The sequence below is a fragment of the Stigmatopora nigra genome, chromosome 23 (assembly GCF_051989575.1).
Source record: "Stigmatopora nigra isolate UIUO_SnigA chromosome 23, RoL_Snig_1.1, whole genome shotgun sequence".
Lineage (NCBI taxonomy): Eukaryota > Metazoa > Chordata > Actinopteri > Syngnathiformes > Syngnathidae > Stigmatopora > Stigmatopora nigra.
Window position 1 is genome coordinate 3,906,395 of NC_135530.1, and position 24,539 is coordinate 3,930,933.

The window sequence follows — 24,539 nt, forward strand, 5'->3', positions numbered from 1 at the left end:
AAAGAAAAATAAGAAAACAGAAGCAAAGCTTTTGTGAATCTTTTATTTATCGCTGCAGTAAAAGTTTAACCTTGGCCAAAAGCGGAATTATTTCCGCATTTGTTGTGCAAGTTCACATTGTCAAAGACATTTTTTTTTTTTATGGTGCAGGAAGATTCTGCAGAGTTTAGTCATCACTAAAAATAGAAGCCTGACAGTGTAGCATTGCCATGAATGGCATGGAAAGCCAGAGTGGTAGAGTATAGAGTATATGTGTATGTGTACGCATCCGTGGTCGACTTTGTCCTGACATTCACGTGCTCGGGTGGCCCGAGCGTGACCCGCCGTGTGCTTATTTCAAAGTGTGTGTTCGCTAATGTATTCTGGCTTGTGGAGTAAGCCCAGTGACGCATACATTCAGTCATGAGATGTAGGCACAATGGCAGGAAAAGATTCATTTTTAAAGAAGTCGCTTTGCGTTTTTTGGGGAGAAAAAGAAAATTAAAATGTTGGCCAGCACAGCAATAAAATTAAATATAGTGGTACCTTGAGATATCAGCTTAATTTGTTCTGGGACTGAGCTCGTATGTCGATTTTCTCGTAACTCAAACGAACGTTTCCAATAGAAATGAATGAAAAACTAATTTATTCGTTCCAACCCTCTGAAAAAACACCAAAAACAGGAAATTGGATTGGAAAAAAATGTTTTATTTGTTCTAATTTTTCATTTATTAACAAAGTAAAAAATAACTAGTGGATTAATTGTATAATACAATGCAGACACTCAAAAATAAATTTAATCCTCACAATAGGATAACACGCGACCACTTACTACAATAAGTAGTATATACTCCTAAAAATCTAAAAAAATATCTTTAAAAAAAAGCTAAAACAAAACTAGATCTATAAAAAAACTGAACATTCAAAGCTTTTAATCCAGTTCTTTTAATCCATTTATAAAAAATAAAAAATTAAATATTATATTGAAGTGGCCCGCGAATTTGACACCCTATCAAAAACAGGCCACCAAATCATCTTTTTGTATCAAAACAGCCAACGTTGTCTTCTTCCCGAAAATTTCGAGAGGAGTCTGATGAGACCTGAAGTGAGTGTAGGGAAAAAAAACGTCGACGGGAAGTGAGAGACGGCGCTGCTTAGCGTGGCGAAGGGGAAAGGCGGGGCATGTGTAGTCAAAGCTGGCAGGGTAGTGTGACATTTTATTCCCGTGAGGGCAAATTGTTCCCAAAAAATCAACGACACAGGATGGATGACACTGCAGCTCAGACTGCAGACCATTTTTTTGAAATAGTTTTTCTCCCTTTTGTTTCCTTAGCACCTCCTCCTCCATATCCCCCCCCCTCCCCCCAAAAAGCAACCTCATCTCGTCCTAATTAGCTGTCATATCCACGTAACGAAACCATTGCACTTCACCTACTGCTACTTCCGTGCTAAATCCATCATATGTGTAGGATTTGCGCACGGCAGATTAAATGAGCACCATCTGTCTCGCCCCATATCTCAGTTAATCTGCTATTTTCATTCACCGACTTGTCGTCATTTGAAACGGCGGCTAGGCGGGCGTTATCCAATTCCGAATGGTATACTAACCTCCTTCCCCGACCGACCGACTGACTACGCCGCACTGCTCATTCTCATCATCTGTGCCTCTCCCTCCAATTTCTCCGAGAGGGTATTTGAGGACACGTTGCGCTAACTCCCCCCTCCAACCCCCGCCTTTCCCTGCCTCGGCATTCTCCGTTGCATCCCTGCTTCCCATTTGCCAATTTTTTATTTATTTTTATACCCCCTCGCATCTTGCACGAGGCTCCCCCCCCCCTCCCCTGCCGTTACAGCAGCAAAATGCAGTGCGGTAGTGAAAACCGCAAAATAAAATGGCTAGTGAATCAGAGCTAGAATACAAATTCATTTGTAACTGGGGGTCTTTTACTCAATTCCAATAGATTGGACTTTAATGAGGAACACAAAAAATAAATTCAATGCCATTTTGTTATTGGCTTAAAAGCCCAAAATGACCGAACAAGCCATTTTATTCATCTATTTAGTTCAATTGCTGTTTTTGCGTCCATCATTTTAGTTTAGGTTCCAAAGCCCAAAATAAAAGCACCTTTGAATCTAGGTATGTCAGTTCATTTCTTACAAAATAAAAGCACCATAAAATCTAGGAATAGCAGTTTATTTCTTACATTTGACCTATTTATGACTAAGAACTTACAAGTTCAATCCGGGTCAGGTTAAATTCAGTTTCAGGTGTTCTTCACATCAGCTGCATTTTTGCAAGTCAACAAATATCATTAGCATTCGTCAAGTGTCATTCCTAAAACGTTTGCCTTGCAGGGTTTTGATAGTACGGGTTATTATGTCCTCAAAGTTTAGAGTTTATCAGGCCAGGGTTAACCCTTACACCATAGTTTTTGCTTACCAAGTGCCTATCTGGGTGATAGTCCGACCCTATGTAGAGTTTACATGTTCAGGCAGAATCTGTCTGCCTTTGTGGGTTTTCTCTGGGCCTGCTTGGTTGAACGCTATAGTCGTCCCTGTCTTTCTAGTTGTCCGTGTCCTTACAATATGTGAAATGAGATGATCATAAAGCCCAGTGAGTACAGGCCATGACCCCATTGGGGGTTGAATAGGGATTAATACTCCGTATGCAACAATCCTATCTCCTATAAAACAGGTATTAGTCTGAGCCGTTGGACCACTTCATACACGTGATTGGATGCTTCTTGCTGTGTGAATAGGACGCAACTAGTACTAGTTTCTACTCCTGTGTTAAAAGCTAATATTCATACCCTTTTTACTGTGATAATACTAATTATTGACATATGAATATAACTTGATCAGCTGTAAAAAGCTAGCGTCTATTTATAGATCAACCTTACTCATGCATTTGCTATTCTATGACCCTGTTACACCCTGTTACTGTAATAATAGCAAATATTGACATTGTTATCAATATCTCTTGGTCAGCTGTAAGAGCTTGCTACATTTGATGGAGAAGTAATATTTGTCAGGATTTGGAAACCTTTTATTGGTCAGCTGTAAATACACAGTGATCCCATTCTATCATAGTTACCCTCTTACTGGATCCCAGAACTGTGAGTCCTGATACCGAATATTAATATCAATATCTCTTATTCAGCTGTAAGACCTTGCTAAAAGCTAACATTAATCAAAATTCCCAACCCTGTTACTGTGATATCGACAAATATTGACCACATATTGATCATATTTTGCTAATCTGCAACAGACAATAACACATCCATCTTATATTCCAACCAACATTCGTAAAACTGTCTTACTGATATAATACCGACTATTGTAAACATCAAATAAACCTTTCCATAGATTTTCATCCACCTTTTGATATGTAAATGGCACTCATCAGCCTTTTGATAGAATTTCGTAAGGGAAATCCTAAAAAAACGAAGCCCCCATATCCACCCACACGTATGTAAGGACGACTAGCAACTAGGACAACCCCCGACCTCTTTTATGTGTCTGAACCTTTCGATAAAAGGGTGCCGTAGCTGCATCCTAGTGTGCAATGTGTAGCTTTTAGTAGTAAAAGCTTCAGACGCTTCTGATCTGCAGACTATTTACTACCAAGCTCTCTCTCTTTCTTTCTCTCTCACTGCTGTTGTTGTCATGGTGCATCCCGTCTGACAGCTTTGGCGGCTCGTCAAGTCCACTCCTCGCACATGTCAATCATAACCCGGCCTAGCAAATAAGCAATTAATCATTAGTATTCACAAGCAGCTGACGCGGCGAGGGTAGAGGAAGGAAGGATGAAGAGGAGGAGGAGGATGATGAAGAGGAGGAGGGAAGGGCTAAGGAGTTCATATGTCCTAATATGACCCCCTCCTGGCTTTTTAAAGCCCACCCCCCCATTCCTTCGTTCCCTGGTGAATTCCAATGTGGCAACCATGTAACAAAGGGATTATCCTCTTAATAAGTCAGTCAACGAATTATGGAAATGGGGATGAAAAAAGGAACACGTTGACGGTATTTGTTGACTAATAAACGAGACAATTGTCCCCCCCGTCCTCACAGTAATGGTCATTGGATGATTAGTGCGAGGATTGCGATGATTAATTGAGCCACGGGGTATTGGTGGGTGTTATTAAGATGGGATGGGTGGATTTTTAAACCGTGCTAAAATAATTTTGAGGGAAAAGGTCAAGTGTAGGTGATGCGGTAACAGAATGATTTAATTTGGAGCTTCGGATTGAAGTGTTTCCCTAAAAAGATTGGAATTTGAATAGGGATAGGGTCCTAAACTCCTAGAATCGTCCTATAATCTCCAAAAGTAGTGGGCGTGTCCTACCGCATTCAGACTATACCATCAACCAATACATCGTCGCCATGGAAATGTGTGTTTATATCGTTTTAAACTGTAAAATTCTTCATGTTTTAGCATGACAAAAATTCACCAGCTGCCTCTATTATCCAAAATGTCCGGAATCAGGCACTAGGATACTTACTATGTGCTGGGTCGCTTAGCAACCATTGCCAAAAATGGGCATGTTGTTGCGATTGATAGGGTTGTTCCTGAAACATGTCAGCACATTTTTTGGACAGGTGAAATGAACGATGGATTCAATACTCAAGTATGTGTGTTAGCTTAACTTATTCATATGAACTGTCAGTAGAGCAAATATTTTTTAGGACTGTTCTTGCTCTTCACAGAACATGTTTGTTTACATGTAATTCCTGAAATGCAAAGAGACTTAGTAATAGGAATTCTTGTCTGGGCGTTACTTAATTAGTTAGTTACAGTGGTGAAAATAATAACAGGGCGTCACAACAACAAGGTATACTCATTCAAAAGAACACTATAAGAACAAATAAAGTTTAATAATACAGCGTTCCCTCGAGATACGAGCTTAATTTGTTCCTGGACTGAGCTCGTATGTCGATTTTTTTCGTAACTCGAACGAACGTTTCCCATTGAAATGAACTAAAAACAAATTAATTAGTTCCAACCCTCTGAAAAAACACCCAAAACACGATATTAGATTGGAAAAACATTTTTTTTTGTTCTAATTCGCCATCTATTTACAAAATAACAAATAACTAGTGGTTCAATAGTACTAAAATGTGTTTAATAGTACTAAAATTGTACAGATTTCGTATGTCGGGCCACTCGTATTTCGAGGTACTACTGTAGTTAGTTAGATAGTTCACTTTACCACCTTGAGTCTCTTACCGAGCTGCCTTTTACAACCACTTATCACTTCCTCTTTTGTTTGCAAGACCTTACATTGTTGACAGCCTTCCTGATATCAACGCCATTCCTGAGCGACCTCTAATTGGTCTCTTCATCGTGTCCTTGTCCCCCCTCCAACTCCCCACCCCCCCTGCAGTTCGCCGGGGGTTCCCATTGCCCAAAGAGCCCCGAGGTGGTACTCTGACCCTTACCGATAATGTCGCCGATCTAATTACATGCATCCGTCTGGTAGTCGAGTGGGAATTGGATGTGACGGAGGAGGATAATGATTTGGCTGTTGTGTCAATGAGACGCTTGAGCGCCATATCGATTTGAAAAGAAAGGCTTGCACGATTGTCATTTGTCGCTTCATTAAGTACTACAGACAAGAATTGCGTGGTGCCCATCCAGATGCCTGACTGGAAGATCGGGATGTTATATTTCAATTGGCTTCATCTTTTAAAGGAGTTAAATCTGGCAACCAATCGGGTGGCTGACCCCCACCTGCCAACACGCGCCATTCAAGCCAGTGAACCCAGTGACAGCGCCACATCTCTTAGACGTGATAACTTGGGATAGGCGGCGGGTAACAATGACATCCGACTTCAGACCGCCCCGACTGAACCCTCCACGCGCCAATCATGGCTGTCAGCTATCAGGATTATGTGCGAAAACAAAGTTCTTCTACTTTAAAGGACATTATCTGTCTGTTTATTTGTCCCTCGAGTGTCCCGACTGACACATTACTGTCTTTACTGGTAATCTTAATATCGGCTTGTTTGCGGTATGCAAAGAATGTAGTTTGTCTCTTGTTTGACATGCCTGAGATAAGGTGGGTTGGGGCACGGGGTGGGGGGGGGGGGGGGGTGGACATTTTTGAGGAGTTAGTCGGATTTGTAACATGCATCAAATTCTTCAAGGATTTCATGTTAAGAGAGAGTTTGTTTTGGGTTTTTGTTCTGGATGACATGTTGACTGCGACTTCTATTTAGGTGTAACTTGTAGTTGGAAAATATGTTGATATCTTTTGATTGCAGTATTTGAGTTGTTTTAGGTGTCCAAAACAATACTGAGTATCTGAGTTGAGTACCCTATTTTGCTATTTAATATACCCTCCATTTAATATAAATGGCAGGGGTATATTAAATGGCGCACAAACAGGACTCGCAAAAAAGCAGAAATAATTTAATATACCCGGGTATATTAAACAAAAAAAATATGGTAATGTTTTTTTTCAACAGCTATTAGAAATCATTGGTTTCTAAAGCAAAGTCGTCCAACTCAGCGGACATTTTTCCTTTGTCCTTTGATTGACAGTAGCTGAAAAGCACCATGACACTAAAAGCCATGCACCTCAGATCTTGTGCCAAATTGTAGTATTGTCCAACACTCCAAAAATAGCCGTATCATGCGCTCATACCATCACTGAGTATCAGATTGAGACAGCATAAGTTAAAACAATTTGGACCACCACATGTCGTCGCATCGGATCAAAAGCGCAACACACAAATCGCCTTGTCCAATAGGATTTTCCACGTTACATTAGGAACTATCCGCCTCTGGCTAACATAGCAAATTTGAATCTGCTCAATTCAAAGTGATAAAAGACAGAAATTTCAACCAATCACAACCTCCTAACCGAGTACAGATGAAAGTTTTTCCCAAAGAATGAACATTCAAAGGAAAAAATATTGACTACCGTCTATGTCATCTCTTTAAACACCCCCTTAAACCTCCCCCGTCGTTCTCCCTGCAGCAAAGGGGACATCTGCTTATCCCAGATAAATGCCTGGCATTTGGCGCCAAGAGACAGGACCGAGATAGGAGAAGAGGAGGAGCAAAAAAAAAGGAAGGTTTAGTAGACGGGGGTGACGTGCATCGATCAAGACGGCGAGGAGTGCAAAAGGCAGCGCCAGATTAAAGATTTTTTTGGCAGTGGTCACGGCAGGAGAGAGAGAAAGAGAGAGAGAGGGAGAGGGTGGAAAAGATGAGCTTGAATCCTGACCTAGATTCCAAGATACTCAGACATAATAGGCAGGGCCTTACCCCAACATGAACCCGCTCACATACACACACACCCACACAAAGTCAGTCAAAACAATAACAAGGGAGGAGAGAAGAGCTGCTGGAGGAGAAAGGGGCCCCCCTCTTCTGGGGTGCTTCCAAGCCACAGCATCGGCCCCTCTGCAGGCCCCTCACTCGACCATTAACTCTCAACATCTGTATGTTGCTGAAGTCTCGAAAAGTCTTGGAGGAGAGTCAGAGCAACCAAAAAAACTTCACTCCAAAACTGTCAGCTGTTTATTTGTACTTTCTTTTTTTTCAAATTACAGTAGCACTTCCACATACGAGCAATTTGAAATACGAGTCAAATTTGGGGAAGATGTTTATCTTGAGATATGAGACATTTTGATATACGAGCAATTTGAGATACGAGTCAAATTTGGGGAAGATATTTATCTTGAGATATGAGACACATTTTGACATACGAGCAATTTGAGATATGAGTCAAATTTGGGGAAGATATTTATCTCGAGATATGAGACACATTTTGATATACGAGCAATTTGAGATACGAGTCAAATTTGGGGAATATATTTATCTTGAGATATGAGACATTTTGATATACGAGCAATTTGAGATACGAGTCAAATTTGGGGAATATATTTATCTTGAGATATGAGACATTTTGATATACGAGCAATTTGAGATACGAGTCAAATTTGGAGTAGATATTTATCTTGAGATATGAGACAAATTTTGATATACGAGCAGAAAGTGGACGTGAGATCCTGGTCATAAGAACATCATGGACATTGTCTTTCAGGTTGAAAATCCTTCGTATAATGTCTCTAGTTGCAACTCCCTCTTTGTAATGTCTCTGCGAGCACTAGGCGGAGCATTGCATTTTTTTCAGTGTTTTTTTTCCCCCCGTTAGTCATTGCAAATGTCTAGACAATCACTAATACAAGAGGAGTATATACTACTACTCGTTGGCAAGTATCCTATTTTGAGGACATTCGTGTGCATCATTTTGGGAATATTTTGAAGGGAATACAAACTCAAACAACCCTCGTTAGGTAACATCTGAAAGTCAAGGTGGACTGTCTGCTTTCAGTTTTTTCTCTGAATTGAAGTACTTGACTGCTTTTAAATGATATACTACTGTAAATATAACAGTAGGATATTATCACACTTTCCAGCATCTTTCTCTTGTGTTTATGCTTGTTTTGCTACACCGAGCATACCTTAGAGCCAATCTAGGAGGAGTTGGGGCTAGACAGTAATTACACCGTCTCATTGGGAGAGACTTCTGTCCCCACGAGATCTCAGACTTTGACCTCTGGTTTGGAACCATCAACCCTTAAGAAGACATCCTTCTTTGTCATTTGTAAGGGAATTGAATTACGCCTGTACAGGTATAGAAATCAATGCTTTGCAAGCGAATGTGTTAGCAATGTTTATGCAAACGTAGCTTTAACTTTGGAGACGATTTACCCGCCCACTCAGCGCCACCATGCAGCAATAACGAGTGTTGCCGCCCACTTCTTTGACTGGGAGCAAAAAGTAGACAACCACATAATGAAGATGGGATGAAAATGGGAGAATGTCTACGCCACCTCACGCTTTTATAAATACCGTACATTTGTCTACAAAGTGGTTTCAGCAAGGCAGAACTAGTATAGTATACTATCTCTATCTAAATGGATATTTTCCCAGCATTCCAAGCATAGATGGAAAAGATTATAGTTGAAGGATTAGTGACTAACCAAGAAAAAACCCACTCATGCTCATAATTCATTGATATTTAACGAATAAGCGCCATGACCTGTAACTGAGACCAAAAGAATTTGGTGTAGTAAAGGTGGTATGATGTGGATTTGGCGAGTACAGGAGTTAGGAGGATTGTTTCCCAGAAAGGCCGAGCGAGCCAGACCGGACTGGCCGGCCATTGGACTTGTGCAATGTGCAATCATTCCACATAGACACACATCCGTAATAAGCACTTTGGCTAAGTGATCATTTGCAAGCATTGGACAATATATGAGAATTCGTTTTTGACTAGTGACTGCGCAAATGTCCTAGTACAGTGGTACCTTGAGATACGAGCTTAATTTGATCCGGGACTTGTATGTTATGCTACCTCTAACCAATTTCCCATTGAAATGAACTAAAAACTAATTAATTTGTTCAGAACCTGCTGAAAAACCACCAAAAACAGGATGTTGTATTGGAAAAAATGTTTGATTTGTTCTAATTCGCCATCTATTAACAAAGTAACACATAACTAGTGGTTTAATATTATTAAAATGTGTTTAATAGTAAGGAAATTATACAGATTTTAAAGGGGAGGAGTGATGGAGAGAGAGGGGCGGGGCTTTTTGCACGGCAACGCTATCGTAACATAACAAACATTTAAATGAACTTGGATTACGATGCAGACACACTCAAAAATAATTTTAATCGAACCTAACACTAAACTTAATTCTCATTTTGTCTGATCGTATATTAAAATTTCTCTCATATCTTAAGATAAATATTTGACTGAAATCGTACTCATATCTCGAATTTCTCGTATGTCGAGGTACCACTGTATTAGATTAGATTAGATTCATATCCTAGTATTATAGCCATGTTTTAGATTAAACAATATTGACATTTTCATTCAATTCAACAACAATTTCAAAAAGCTTCCATTAATACAAAAAAACGACAATTCCACCTAATGAAACTGCTGCATCAGAGAGCAAAATATCATCAGGAAAAAATAAAACACAGGAAATGTGCAACCGCTCACGCGGAACATCGCTAGTATTTCACACTCACAGGCTTCCACAGAAAAGTCATTACGCAACAAACAGAGAGAGAATCTGGCACAGGCGAGTAGCAAACTAAAACTGCAAAAAAAAAAACATGGGAATGAATAGCAAAGGGAATCATCCGCCATGCTTGCTTGTACAATAAAAATGAACAACCCTAACCACTTGCACACATCTAACCCGCCTCTAAATCTAGCAGAATGGCGCCCAATATAACCCAAGGACTAAAAATAACTTTATAAGAAGCTAATGTCAGGGGCGCTTCCTTTCTTTGTTCAACCCTGACATGCCTTTTAGGTAAAAAATAAAGAGCGAATAAGACGGGAAAGACTAACTACGAAGGAGGGAACTGACTGTTAATGATGCTTGGGTCAATTTTTGCCAGGAATAACCAGCTCGCTAGCCAACCTGGGCTCTTTAATTAAATGAAACAAAGACGGCTTTGAACCATGCCGACAATCTGCAGCGGGAGTTTGGCAGGATATGTATGTATTATACATTGAAAAACCACATGAGCATGTCTGCTCGTAAAAACATGCACGCCGGTGCTTGTTTGATTCAAGTGACAACATGCTGGCAGTCAGCTGACGATATAATTTCAGCGTTTTTTGAAGACTGAAATAGCTCTTTGCAAAATATTGAAAAATGCTCAGCATTTCCAAGGTTGAGGGTTTTTTTGGCCTAATGTAGAGATTAGGGTCAGTTGAATAGGAATTATTATCTTGGAAGACATTCTTTTTTTGCAGCATGTGTCAAAGTGGCGGTCCGGGGGCCAAATCTGGCCCGCCGTATCATTTTGTGAGGTCCGGGAAAGTAAATCATGAGTGCTGACTTTCTGTTTTAGGATCAAATTCAAATGAAGTGTATAGATATATATTAAATTTGCTGATTTTCCCCCTTTTAAATCAATAATTGTAATGTTTTAATCTATTTTTCTGTTTTTAGTTCAAAAATCATTTTGTAAAACCTGAAAAAATATATAAAAAAGCTAAAATAAACATTGTTTTCGATATATAAAAAAACTGAATATTCAGGGCTTTTAAACCAGTTCATTTATTCCATTCATTAAAAAAAAATCTAGTTATTATATCTAAAATGGTAAAGATTTTTGCTTTTTTGAGCCTCCCGTTTGTGTGCCATTTAATCTACTCCTTCCGTTTAATATACCCGGGTATATTAAACAGCAACTCACTTTTTTTGGCAAGATTTGTATAGTGTTCATGGGGGCATAATTATAGATACTTGCAGTACTTTCAATATACCCGGGTATATTAAATGGGGGTGGTGGGCATATTAATAGTTTTTGGGGCTTAAGATGATAAGAAACTATGTGAAAGAAACATGTAGCTTTATTATATTTCATCACTGATATTTTGGTGCAATTAGAGCCAGGGTACAAGCAACCTAAACCGGAGGAATAGCGCCGCCAACATTCAAGCATACAGTAGTTTGTTTTCCTGAAAATGCTCTGACTTTGATGTATGTGTGGCATGACATAGTTTGACATGTGTTTTGCAGTAAACGCTCTTATTACAGGGCGGGCATTTACGCAGGCTGTCATTGGCTAAACAGAGGTTGGCACTGAATAATGGATGATTGGCCGCTTGGGTTCATTTTTTTAGTTTATTTAAACTAGCCTACAGCGACAAATAACGTCCGTCACTGCTCATTAACATAAACACATGCATTGCAATGGTTTATGTTTTCGATTTTGAATGCAACAACTCGTACTAAAGTGCAACTGGTCAAAAAATGAGCAACAGGTGCAGGAAAGTTCAGTGCTTTGCACGACTGAAATCGAAAACCAGGCCGCTTTTTAACCACACTCTTCTCCCCCACCCATACATTATCTTCCAAGCAAGGGGAACCGTGTAAGGGGGAAGAAAAAAAATGGCCCACCACCACATGAAGAGAAGAGACGCTAACTCTATTTTCTACCAAAGTTCTAGGAAGGACAAAATGCCTTCTGGGAAAAATATAAAAAAGCGGACATCAAGGTCAATACGCTTTAAGACCAAAAGTTAGTGAAGTCCGTTATTTTTTTTTTTTCAGAATTAGCCCGCTCATTTTAAACTAAAAAGTATCCTTTTCCGGATGCGGGTTTTGACTTAGCGTCTATTTGTATTTGAGTTGAGATGGCAACCTTTCAAACGAAAATCTGTCACCACTCACGAGTTCAAGTTGACCTGTCAATCTGGCACTTTTATAGCATTTTGAACGTTTACTAGAGCGTAACATAACCTTGTAAATCAGTCAGCGAACACCAGCATCTGCCAAATCGAAAAAAAAAGGTCCGCCTTCCATGTCAGACCAACCTGCACTATGTGTTTGCGGCTAAACATCGGCTTTGACCAAAACCAACTGTTTGCCTGTGACATTTACAGTAGGTGTGTTTTACACCTCAACTAGTTTAGTGGGTAAGAAGAAGGAAAGGTCTTGTTAAACGCAAACCCAAAATCCAAAGGCTATGTCGTCAGGACATGATGTAAATGGAATGGCGCTTCATCAGTGTAGAGTGACGCTAAGCCTCCCACCCTCTCTACCTAAGCTGTGTAGAAGCATCCATGCGTCCCACCGGTAAACGATGGATGCTGATTGAAGGTCATTACTTAACCACCCGCTGAACTCCTGACCTAAAAATGGCCCACTCAATGGAGGTGGGCCGACCCCCGGTGTTGTTTCTATCCAGGCACACGGGGGGGACAGTCAACCAACCAAACCCGTCCGTTGACCCCCCTGCTGGGCTAGTTTTAAACACTCACACAATAGCTACAGACCAAAGAGGATTCAATATCATATGCCATAATCTGCCCCTTTAAGCCTGAACAAGGGGAGGGGGTCCTAGCAATAGATGGCTTTAGAGCAAAGCAATCCTATTTTATCTGCTTATATTTCCTCCACTCCTAACTTTTAGGACTTATAACAAGCTTGGGTCAGTGTCAGGTCAACCTGGAGATGACCCTGTTCACAAATGAGTCAGCGGCTGGTGGGGTTGTCCTGACTCTCTCTCTCTCTCTCGCTTTCTATTGGCTAATGTTTACCCTCAGGATCACATCCACTATTACTTTTCATTTCTCCCTTTTTGTTGCATTCTAGGAAATGCTGTTTGTATCTCACTCTACCCTAATATGACCTACCTTCCCTCTTCCTATCCGAGTGCTTACCATGTGTATAGTATCCCTAAAGTAAGGTTAACAGGTGGGCAGTTATTTCACAAAAGGGGCACCCTGAATCCTGTTCTTTGTTCCAATTGATATAGATTAATTACCCACTACTGCATTAAACTTAAACCCCTTTCCCACGTACTCACTCTTCCCTACCAGACCCTAATCTGACCTATCTTTTCAGTTCCTAGGTACATTCATTCCCTCATACCGACTGCCTTGTCCTGTTCTTTGAAGTTGTATAAATCAAAAAGAAACGAAGGGAACTAGGCAATTGGCTCACAACTCTAAACTCCCTTTATGTGAGATACCAAGACTTGGGGTTAATCTGACTTGTGGACTCCCAAGAGAAGAGTGGAATGTGATGAGGGATAGTCAAACATGGGAGTTGGAACCATATCAAAAAAGTATCCTCTCCCGAGTTTGTTTATCATAGCTTCTCTTGTCTTTTAGCAATACCTTTTTGCAATAGTGTATCTTAAGTCTCCTCCCCTCTAATGGACCATGGGATCATTTCTTTCCCCTAAATAGACAGACAAGCCAGCTTCCCCGCATACTCACCATTTACTCAAACACACTCATGCAGACCGCTGCATACTTAGTGGCTATATGGCCAGAGACTGTAACAACATCTCATTTCTCTCCCATGAGACAGTACCGCTACCTTATAAGGCAGAACGAGGTGAGCCACGCTTTCCATGATGCGTCAGCCTAAACAAAAGTCGCCCTATACGTGTTCACGCAGAAAAAGCAAAGCAGAAAAGTCAAATCAAAAGATCCAACCAACCGTTCCAATGATGCACGTGTAGGAGGCCCTTATGCAAGAGGCAATAACACTCCTCCTGCACAAAGTCACTTGTGGAGAGTCCAGCAAAATAGAAAATGTCTAGACTGACCAGCGGGCTGCTATTTTCATGTTTGGTGTGGTCATGAGTTCCAAAAGTGCGTGTCATCACGGCCATGGGAGTGTAAACAAGAGAGTTTGTGTGTGTGTGTTCTATTTTTCTCGTATTAGTTTGCCATTACTGGAGAGAGGTGTTCGTTCTCTGGTCCAAAAGTGCAAGGCCTACAAATGTGTGGCTGTTCCTTTGCAGAACTACAAGATCACAACTGAATCATTGCCCAGTGATGTCATACAACTTATTCGTTGTACATTGGAATTTTTGAATAACTCCCATTGAAGTTCCTGGTTGTGTACTTTACATAACTACTGGTTTTGCATATCGGAGAGGTACAAAGTGTCTATGAAGAGCTTTGTTTTAGGGTTATTTCACTTTTGATTCCACTGAAAGACCAGCAAAATCAATTGGAGATGGACCCAAATACAAAAAAACAATCCTAATCCAGACTAAGAAAGACTAGAAAGAATAAAATCAGGATATTGAGATGAGGTCTAGCAACAGAGAGATCACATTTATACCACTCCTCCTCACCTGGAATAATGTTATAGACCCTAACAAGATTCCAAGTGATTTCCCTCCAATTCACTGTCTCCACCGATACATCCCGACTGACAGGATCTTGGGGGTAATCTGACTTGATGTTCTGACAGCCTCGGGCTGGACGCTTCTCCCGCCTGTTGATTGATTTCAGGCCAAAGAAACACCTGCAAGCTGTAATTACACTTTGAAAGATCAATGGAAGGTTTTTGGACATACTTGTGTACTTTTAAATCATATCGTCTTAGTTTGAACATTTCTTTTTGAAGATGATTCTAAATATATTCTTCTACTGTTTCAACACATTTATTCCATTTTGTTTGTCTTTGGAGTATTTCTCAAATAATTTAGTGCAATGAGATATGTCGTACATGAGAAAAACCCAAGACCAGAACAAGAACTAAACCAAGAGTATATTCACACCAGGAAAGTCCATAGTACACTTTCATTGGTTTAGACCAAAGTAGAGACTTCTGGAGTATCCTATGCAATCGCAGGACACAATGAGACAAACAACCATACTTTAGCATACATGGTTTTGGGATGTGCCAGGAAACCGGAGCCCCCCGAAGAACACCCACACACTCATGGGGAAGAACATACAAAAACTCCAGTGATTGAGACCTCCAGTTTGTGTCTGAAAGGCTAAATCCTGAAGTATTGCTGTTGGAAATAACGTGAGAGAACTTCATTTTCTCCTGATAGAGTTGCTTCTGTTCTCTGAACATTTAAACCAAGTCCCTGTGTTGATGTTCAGCCTTCCAGACTGCCAAGAGTTTCAGTCCAAACAGCATTTTCATGGTCCCATTCGGCCTCTCCCATGCCATAATTTGGCTGCCTTACTTTGTCCTTCTACTACACACATATACACACAAGTAAGAGTTGACCAGACGTAGAGTCACAGACCCAAAACGAAAAAGGGAGCCTGGTCATATTTCTACTGTTGATCTTGGTCACGGTCATACAGAACTAACAGCTGACAACATAGAGTGTAAACGTCAGCGAGACATTAGCCAGCGTCATAATGCCTTCAAGTCACAAATGAGCAAAGAGCTGTTTTGATGCATTATTAGCAAAGACATGAGAGGCGCTCCTGCAGTGGAAGCCTGTCCAACTGCTGTATTAACTCTTCATAAAGAACCAGTGGGCAAATAACATTATAGGCAGCCTCGTAATAGGCCAGGAAATTCAACATGACAGATGGCTGCCTGCTTCTCTCCACCATCCATGCTCAATAAATTGAATTGCCCCATTAATGTTTTTTATTGGCAGTAAACAGTCATGTAGAGCTGGCTACATTGTAAACATTGTCTTCATTTCTACTATGGGTGCACTTTTCGATCATTTAAGTCAGCGGGTAATACATTGATGAATTAAGTCATTGGATAATGTATATTTGAATGTGTGGCAAAATCATTGGAGATGTGTTTTGTAGATGTTGTTGAGGTTGTGTTTCTGACTGTGTGACATCTCTCTCAACAGATCTTGACATCAAATCAACAACATCAACGCGCACTTTACCGTCCAAACAGGTAAGCAACTTGTCAAGTATCGATATCAATTAGGGTTGGTTTTCAGACCGCGTTAACGTCAACTCGGTTTCATGTGGGTGGGACCATTTTAGATATAATATTTAGATTTTTTTATATATATTAATGGATTAAAAGAACTACATTAAAATCCCTAAATATTCAATTTTTTTATAGATCTAAAACAATGTTTATTTTAGCTGTTGTTAATATATTTCTAGATTTTACAAAATGGTTTTTGAACTAAAAACAGAAAAAAATGATTAAAAAATGACAATTATTGATTCAAAAGGGGGAAAAATCAGGAAATTTAATATACATCTATACTCTTCATTTTAATTTGATCCTAAAACAGAAAGTCGGCAGTCATCATTTACTTTCCCAGGCCACACAAAATGAGGCGGTGGGCCAGATGTGGCCCTCAGGCCGCCACTTTGACACATATAATAGATAGTCGGAGTGTACTTTATTTTATTTATGTACAAATATCCAACCCGCCAGTCCTCCAAGTCCAGCTTAAGAGCACTCAAGCATGTTAAGAGAACTTCTTCTTATTCAACTGGTTTTGCGTGGCCTATCTTTGCTAGAGCGTATTTGAAAAGCATGTTTCCCCCTCTGCCAAGTAAGATGACTTCTTGGCCTAGTTTTGGATGCCCTGGATACACTAGGGGGGGCTTTTAATGGGAGCATAATGATATCAGTGCAGGTTTACCTGAGCAGAACCCTGCAGTTAAATGGGTCGTGGGATGAAAGAGGGAAGAAGCTCGTGGGAGGGATTACAAAATGAGGGTGCTTAGGAAAGAAATGACATTTTATTTAGATGAAACGGCTTCGTTCTACATCAGCTCTTTAGTTAATGATCCAAGTTGTCTGCTGGCATCCACCGGGCTTTTGTTGTCAATTACAATTGACATAGTGGTGCCGGTCTGGGTTTTGGTTTAGAACATTACCTGACTGAAACAATAGTCGCTAAAGTCAACCACATTCTTAGCACAATTATGCAATCTTTAGGGGAAAATATTCTTTTTGAGTTCCTCTAATTCTAGTCCAATTGGATTTGATTTGATTTAACCCATCGCCTATCCTATTCCCCCTTTTGATGTGTCTGCCAAAGATAGCATTATTTGAGCCGTAAACTCAAGCTGTGTTAGACAACAGGGGGTCTTTTATCTTGGATGTAACATAATCATAGACTCGGCTTTTTTGGCATGACTTGAAGTCGGTCAGTTCATCTGTTTTGGGCCCTCGTTATGGTCCATATTTTGGTGCCGTTCCAGATACACTTCTCCGGGAGGCTACACAGAGACATTGTGTGCGTCTCGCGTAAGTTAAATATAGTTGTGACATCTTAAAAGGCCTGTAGTTTTTGCATGTCAATTTCTTTTGCCAGGCGTGGGACAATTGTGGGGTGGAAAATAAAACATTACAATGAGGACAGAAACCAGTTACAATGATAGCAGCTTGCATAATAGATTCAATTGGACTCGGGTAGGGGAGACAGACGTATGGCAAAGAGATAGGAAAGACAGTACAGTGGTACCTTGAGATATGAGCTTAATTCGTTCCGGGACTGAGCGCGTATGTCGATTTTTTCGTAACTTTTACCATTTAAATGAACTAAAAACATATTGATTCGTTCCAACCCTCTGAAAAAAAATCATTGCACGACAACATAACATAAACAAATTTAAATGAACTTGGATACGATGCGGAACTCAAAAATAAGTTAAATCGAACCTAACACTAAACTTAATTCTAATTTTGTTTGACATTTTGATACCTTTCTTCTCCCAGGTTGGATGTATTTGCCCCGCCTCCACACAACATCAAGGATTTTTTGAGTTTGTATTCCCTTCAAAATATTCAGAAAAGGATGCACACAAATGTCCTCACAATAGAATAACGCACGACCACTTGCCAATAGAAAAAATGCTCCGCCCAGTGCTCGTCCACTGTCTGCTCGTATATCAAAATTTGTCTCGTATCTCAAGATAAATATTTGCCTGAAATTTGACTCGTATCTCGAATTGCTCGTATGTCAGGCCACTCATATGTCAAGATACCACTGTATACATAGTAATAGAAACAAGGTGCATTTACAGTCAATACACAAAGATGTGGGTTTGTTTTGCAGTCTTGGGAAATCACACATGGCTTGTACATACGTGTCTGGAGTGTGTTCGATTTGGCTCGAGATGTGAGAGAAGCTCCCGAGTGAAGTTTGGGAGTGTTAATGAGTTGTGCCTAAATTGAATACAGCAACACTTGAGAGGCACCTTCTAAGAAAGACATTTACAAGCCAAAAACAAGCCCAAGTATGCTTAGAAGGTGACAAATTTGGGTCCAAAAACAGATGCTTTTTGCCTTGTTGGGTGTACAAATTCAACACGAATTAAAGTAAGTAAGCTTGGCTGATGTCCAGATGTCAAATTTAATTTCTTTGCTCATTGTCAAAGAGAACTCAAATCTAAAGTAACAGGCAATGTGAATCGATCCACATTCCTTTTTAAAAGCAACACTGTCAGTCTAGTACAGCAAGTGATTATCACTGAGAAGTCTGAATCTCGCAGGCGTAATTGAGGTCAAGACCATTTCACGCTATAGTCTTACCGTGAAGTTGACACAATGCAAATTCAATTTCCACTTGTGACTCATTGGGCGGATCAGCATTCAAATTGAATGTACATTTGCCCATTAGTCAAACAAGTAGCAGTCATTATTGGTTAAGGTGAGTCATAGTTTAGCTACTGTATGTTTATCCAGCTAGCGCTGACTTTCGATAGGGATATCCTCAGGAATCGGTGGGACACTCCTTGGACCAACTTCTTTCTGTCCCTCCTCCAATGCTATTCTGTGGCTCTTGTCTTACTTTATTTATCCTGGGAAAGTCAACTTGAGCATGCACATCACTACTAAATAACTGCTAGACACAGCCTTGGTACAGTGGGACCTCAACATATGAGTGGCCCCAACATACGAGCAATTCGAGATGGGTAAACTCAACATATGAGTGGCCTGACATAGGAGCAATTCGAGATATGAGTAAAATTTTGGGCAAATATTTATCGTGAGATACGAGACAAATTTTAGTCAGTGCGAATGGCGTATATACTACTTCTAGTTGGCAATTTTTGTGCGTTATCCTATTGTGAGGACATTTGTGTGCATAATTTTCGGAATATTTTGAAGGGAATACAAAAGTAAACAAACCCTCGATATTGACTGAAAGTCAGGGTGGAGGCGGGGCAAATAGAGCCAACCCGGGAGAAGAAAGGTATCAAAATGTCAAGTTAAGTTCAATGATAGGTTAGATTACATTTATTTTTGAGTGTCTATATCATAATCCATGTTAATTTAAATTTGTTTATGTTATGTTACGATGCAGAAGCTCCTCAAAAACCAAAAGCATCCCAAAGAGAAACGACACAACGTCAAGTCATTCCAAATCCAATCAAACGTCAACATGGAGTATTTGCGTCATGTCATGTCAACATAGGCTATTGTGGCAGCAGTTATCCCCAGGCTCGTATCTGCATCGCTTGGCGCAACCTTTGCGTCGTGCTTACTCGTTTGTTGCCACATCACACAACGGGAGACGTCGTTTTATTGACATTCAACATGACTTGGAGTGTAGACGTCGTCAATAGGTCTCTTGGAAAAAGCCCAAGCAGACGTTTGCCATTTTTTTTGTTGCTCAATCCTTTTCTTCACACCTTCTGGTCCGTTTTGTGCTTGACTTCCATAGTTCTGTTACCTCAAGGATGATGAATCTATAGCACACGTGCTTCAGTGGGACATAGTCTAGGGTTTGTTATACCGTGGCTATTCACACCTCAAATCTCAAGAGCTTATGACATAGTAGTAAGTGTGAAAGGCGTTTATAAGTTCAACAGCATGGCTTTAGGATGCCTGTTATGGAAGTGTGTGTTCTATATATAGTTACATCAAGCCATAGAAGGATGGCAGGTTGCAGCTGTTGCTTTTCAGGGAATCATCAATGTTGCATGTTCTACTATAGAGCAGTCTACGAGGTGTTGGCTAAATTGACCCCAGCAAAAACTTGAATGTCACCCAGTAGAAAAAAGCTGGCCGATCAGGGCACAGGTCTTTCTATAGGTGAGCTTCAGTTTAGTACCTCGACATACGAGTGCCCCGAAATAAGAGCGATTTGAGATACGAGTGACATTTTGAGCAGATATTTATCTTGAGATACGATCATAGCTACTGTCTTGTTATGTCTCCAAACTGAGAAAAACCTTGAAAGGTTGCATCTGAAACTATAATTTTAGTACTATTAAACGCGTTTTAATAATATTAAACCACTAGTTATTTGTTACTTTGTTAATAGATAGCGAATTAGAACAAAGACAAATGTTTTTTTCAATCCAATATCCTGTTTTGGTGTTTTTTCAGAGGGTTGGAACAAATTAATTAGTTTTTAATTTAATTTCAATGGAAAACATTAGTTCGAGTTACGAAAATATCAACATACGAGCTCAGTCCCGGAACAAATAAAGCTCATATCTCGAGGTACAACTGTATCCCAGTTCTAACACAAATTCCCTCCGATTCTAACAAACTGAAATGAACTCTGTCCAATCATTGAGTTTGTTGGCAATCCATTTTATTTACTGATTTGAATGAGGAATCGGATCACCCTGCTCCTTACAATGTGAGCACGTTCTAAAGGCTGAGCAAAGACACGTGCCGGTGACAAAGGACCACGCTCCACTCGTGTATGAAAGGTCACCGGGATTGGCCCCCCCGTTCAATAAATGCATGAAGATGACGGTGGCATAATGGAGCGCTGGAAGAGCTCCTCCACTCAGCGAGTGGCGCCGGTGACATCCGCAACCCCGTTACGCTAGCTAGCGTCTAGGGACACGGAAAAGGCGCTCAAGGGCAGACGCGGTGTTTACAATGCGTCTCTAAGAAAAAGGGCATTACCATGTTCTGTCAGATGGTCACATGATGGATAGAGGAGGCACATGAGATTAAACACATGCTCCAGACATGAGGCAAGGCTACAATTTGTCCTTTTTTTGCATCAAAGCATAGATGGGAAGCACACTTGGCTGTTTGTGAATTAGTCAAAGAAAGTGTAGTTTAATTCAAGTTGTGTTATTAAGATATTGGATTTATCTATACTTATACAAGCTCAATTCAGGTTAAATCATATTGGCGCGTTCACTTATCGAACATGAATTAAACTGTAGCGAGAAGCGTGGAATCAAAAGTATTATTAATAATGTATCAAAGTTTTTTTATTATACTCCCAAAAAGTGTGTAACTCTAAGTGGAATCGTCTGAAAGATGAGATAAATATCTGCTCAAAGTTTGACTCCTATCTCAAGATAAATATTTGCTCCAAATTTGACTCCTATCTCAAATTGCTCGTATGTCAGAGCACTCGTATGTCGAAGGTTTACCACTGTATTGAAAAGTGTCTGTCAAGCGCCCCTGCTGGTTTTGTTTCAGAAAATGTTTTATTTTAGATTGAAAAGGACACTTAGTACAGTGTGAAACAGATAATAGGACATCTTGTTTCCTGCAGCCTGCGAACAGATTGTCCGCTAACTTTGGGTATTCAGTCGGATGAGGAGGCAAGGTGTTCTCAAGAAATCATTGACGACTGTCTCACCTCATTATGGAGGATCACCACTTTGAAACATTCATCGTTTATTTCATTTGCCAATGGGGTTCCTCCCCAAAAAGTGGTCTGGCTTTTCTAAAGAACAAAATGGATGAAGAAATCAAAACCTCCAATGGGGCTTGGGTCTTTTTTTTTTGTTGCCCCAGCATCAAACGACACGGTGGAGCGGTCGGTACTAGCTTTGATCACTAGGCTAGGGGCGACGGAAAGGGCTCTCTGGTTTGAGATCTCCCCTCCAATGAGCTCATAAAAAGAACCCAAACACAAAAGTGAGGGGACGTACAGTAAGTGAGAAAGAGGAGGACACTTTTTTTTTTTAACTTGCTTTCAAGTCCAAGTGTTGGTTTTTACCTGAAGCAATGTCCTGCAGTGTAATGGTGCACCAAGGAATGGCTTATCCAATAAGGTGAAAGAAACCTGGTCTTGATTAAATGTTGATGTTCAAATGGGAGAAAACTACCTGAGAAGTAACACCAAGATTTTTGTGGATACAACTGGAGAACATGTTTTTCTTAATTTGGTCGGACAGCAGTTTTGGACATATATTTGGGCGCGGAATAGCAAATGGATATCAGTCATGTCAGGTTTTGATTCAAAATGGGAAAAATACTGGACTTAACATATGGGGTTGTTTGGCGGAGTTATTTGGGCCGCAAAAAAATCTCCTTAGTGACTATTATAGGAATTGAATTTTGACCCACAAACTACTTTCTGATGGGTTGACTCTTGGCCACACATTTTTTGAGCCAAAATCTTTCATCAAATCCCATTGACAAATTTGAAATCCAAAATGCACATATTCAAGGATTTCTAAGGATTCCTATTTTTTAAATATATTATGAAAACAATTGACACTTTTGACCTAAAAAAAATAAGTTTTTGACCCAGAAATAACTGTTTTTGACCCCAAAATAACTGTTTTTGACCCAAAAAAATAACAGCTATTGACCCAAAAAAATAACAGTTTTTGACCCAAAATAATGACTGTTTTTACCCCAAAAATAACAGTTTTTGACCTATAAAATAATAATAATAAATAAATAAACGGCATCCCGTTGACAAATCTGAAATCCAAAACGCACATATTCAAGTTTTTTAAATATATAATGACAACAATTGACACTTTTGAGCTAAAAAAAAAAAAAAAATTCAATTTTTGACCTAAAAAAAAATGAATCCGGCATGACTGCCATCCATATCATCATAATTCTATGCAATCCAGACCTACATAGATTCCCAATTCTTATCCCTATATTTCCTACTGAACCCTTTTCAAGTATATTCACCTTACAGTGCCTTTTTTCCAACTGTGTTAAAAGTGACATTAATGTGATATTTTTTTTATGTTTTTCTACCTTTTCTCTGTCGGTACGCCGTGTAATCTAAATGGAACTTGAACTTTGCCGTGGCAGCGTGCCATTTATCAGACTTTTGCGCACATGTGATGTTTTGATTGGGCCGGCGAGAACAAAGCCGCAGCTTATGTCAAAATCGGCGACAGCTCAGCAAAGATTTCTATTACTTTTTTTTTTTTTTTTTTTTCCGAAACCTTGTTATGGCCGCTTTCATCAATCAGCTCGCCCGCAGAGCTGGAGAGTGTGCTGACCCGCTAGCCCTTCAACACGCAGCGCGGTGCTAATCCGCCGGGTCTGTTAATACACTGCTGATATTGCTATGTAGTCAGTTATTGGACATGTGAGGCCACTGAGCGGCCTGGAATGATGAACTTCCCAGTAGCCAATACATCCGGAACATAACCCCCGCCCCGTCTTTCCAGCGGATTTTTCCATTGACCTTAAGCGCCCCTGCTTCTTCAAACGAACCTAATAATAAATGAAATCATTTTTACTAAGAACTACGACCTGCAAAAAGATTGACTTTCGGGCCCACCAAAGAAAAATGAGTGGTCAATGTATTTGCGGGGCAAAAAAGAGCCAATCCGGGAGAAGAAAGGTATCAAAATGTCAAACAAAATTAGAATTAAGTTTAGTGTAAAGTTCGATTAAACTTATTTTGGAGTCGTAATCCAAGTTCATTTAAATTTGTTTATGTTATGTTATGAGCGTTGTTGTGCAAAAAGACCCCCAAACCTTCGAAATCTGTCTGATTTTAGTAATATTAAACACATTTTAGTAATATTAAACCACTAGTTATGTATTACTTTTTAATAGATGGCAAATTAGAACAAATAGAACATTTTTTCCAATCCAATAGCCTGTTTTTGGTGTTTTTTCAGAAGGTTGGAACTAATAAATTATTTTTTTTCCTTCATTTCAATGCGAAACGTTCGTTTTGAGTTACAAGAAAATCAACATACGAGCTCAGTCCCAGAACGAATTAAGCTCGTATCTCGAGGTACCACTGTATTATTTATTATGTGTACACTGATAAACAGAGATTAGTGCTTTACCCACATAGATATTTTCAATATTTTTTTAACCAAAAATGCCCTTTGAAACACCGTAAACGAAATGTTTTTGACCAAAAAGTCCTCTTTACAACATACCAAAGAAATCCCATTTTCTAGTATCATTTATCATGCGTACCCTGATAAAGGTTAGTGTTTTACCTACATTTGTGTTTGTGGAAAAGTCCCATGAGAGTCAGTTGTATTGTATTGTTGTTGTAAACAGTGGTTGTTTTCAGGGTGGGCTCGGCTTGTGAAATGGAAAATTGGTCTGATAGATGCCAGTAAGCGGGAGTGTTTACCCGCCAACACTGAAAGACA

General features: G+C 39.9%; 1 protein-coding gene across 1 annotated transcript in view; it reads left to right on the top strand.

The window, feature by feature from the left end:
* pim3 (Pim-3 proto-oncogene, serine/threonine kinase) overlaps positions 1-24,539 on the top strand; it is a 72,769-nt gene that overhangs the window by 37,089 nt on the left and 11,141 nt on the right. The window contains exon 4 of the mRNA XM_077709660.1: positions 16,112-16,161. The gene's annotated coding sequence lies outside the window, so the exon portion shown is untranslated. The remainder of the gene's footprint in view (positions 1-16,111; positions 16,162-24,539) is intronic.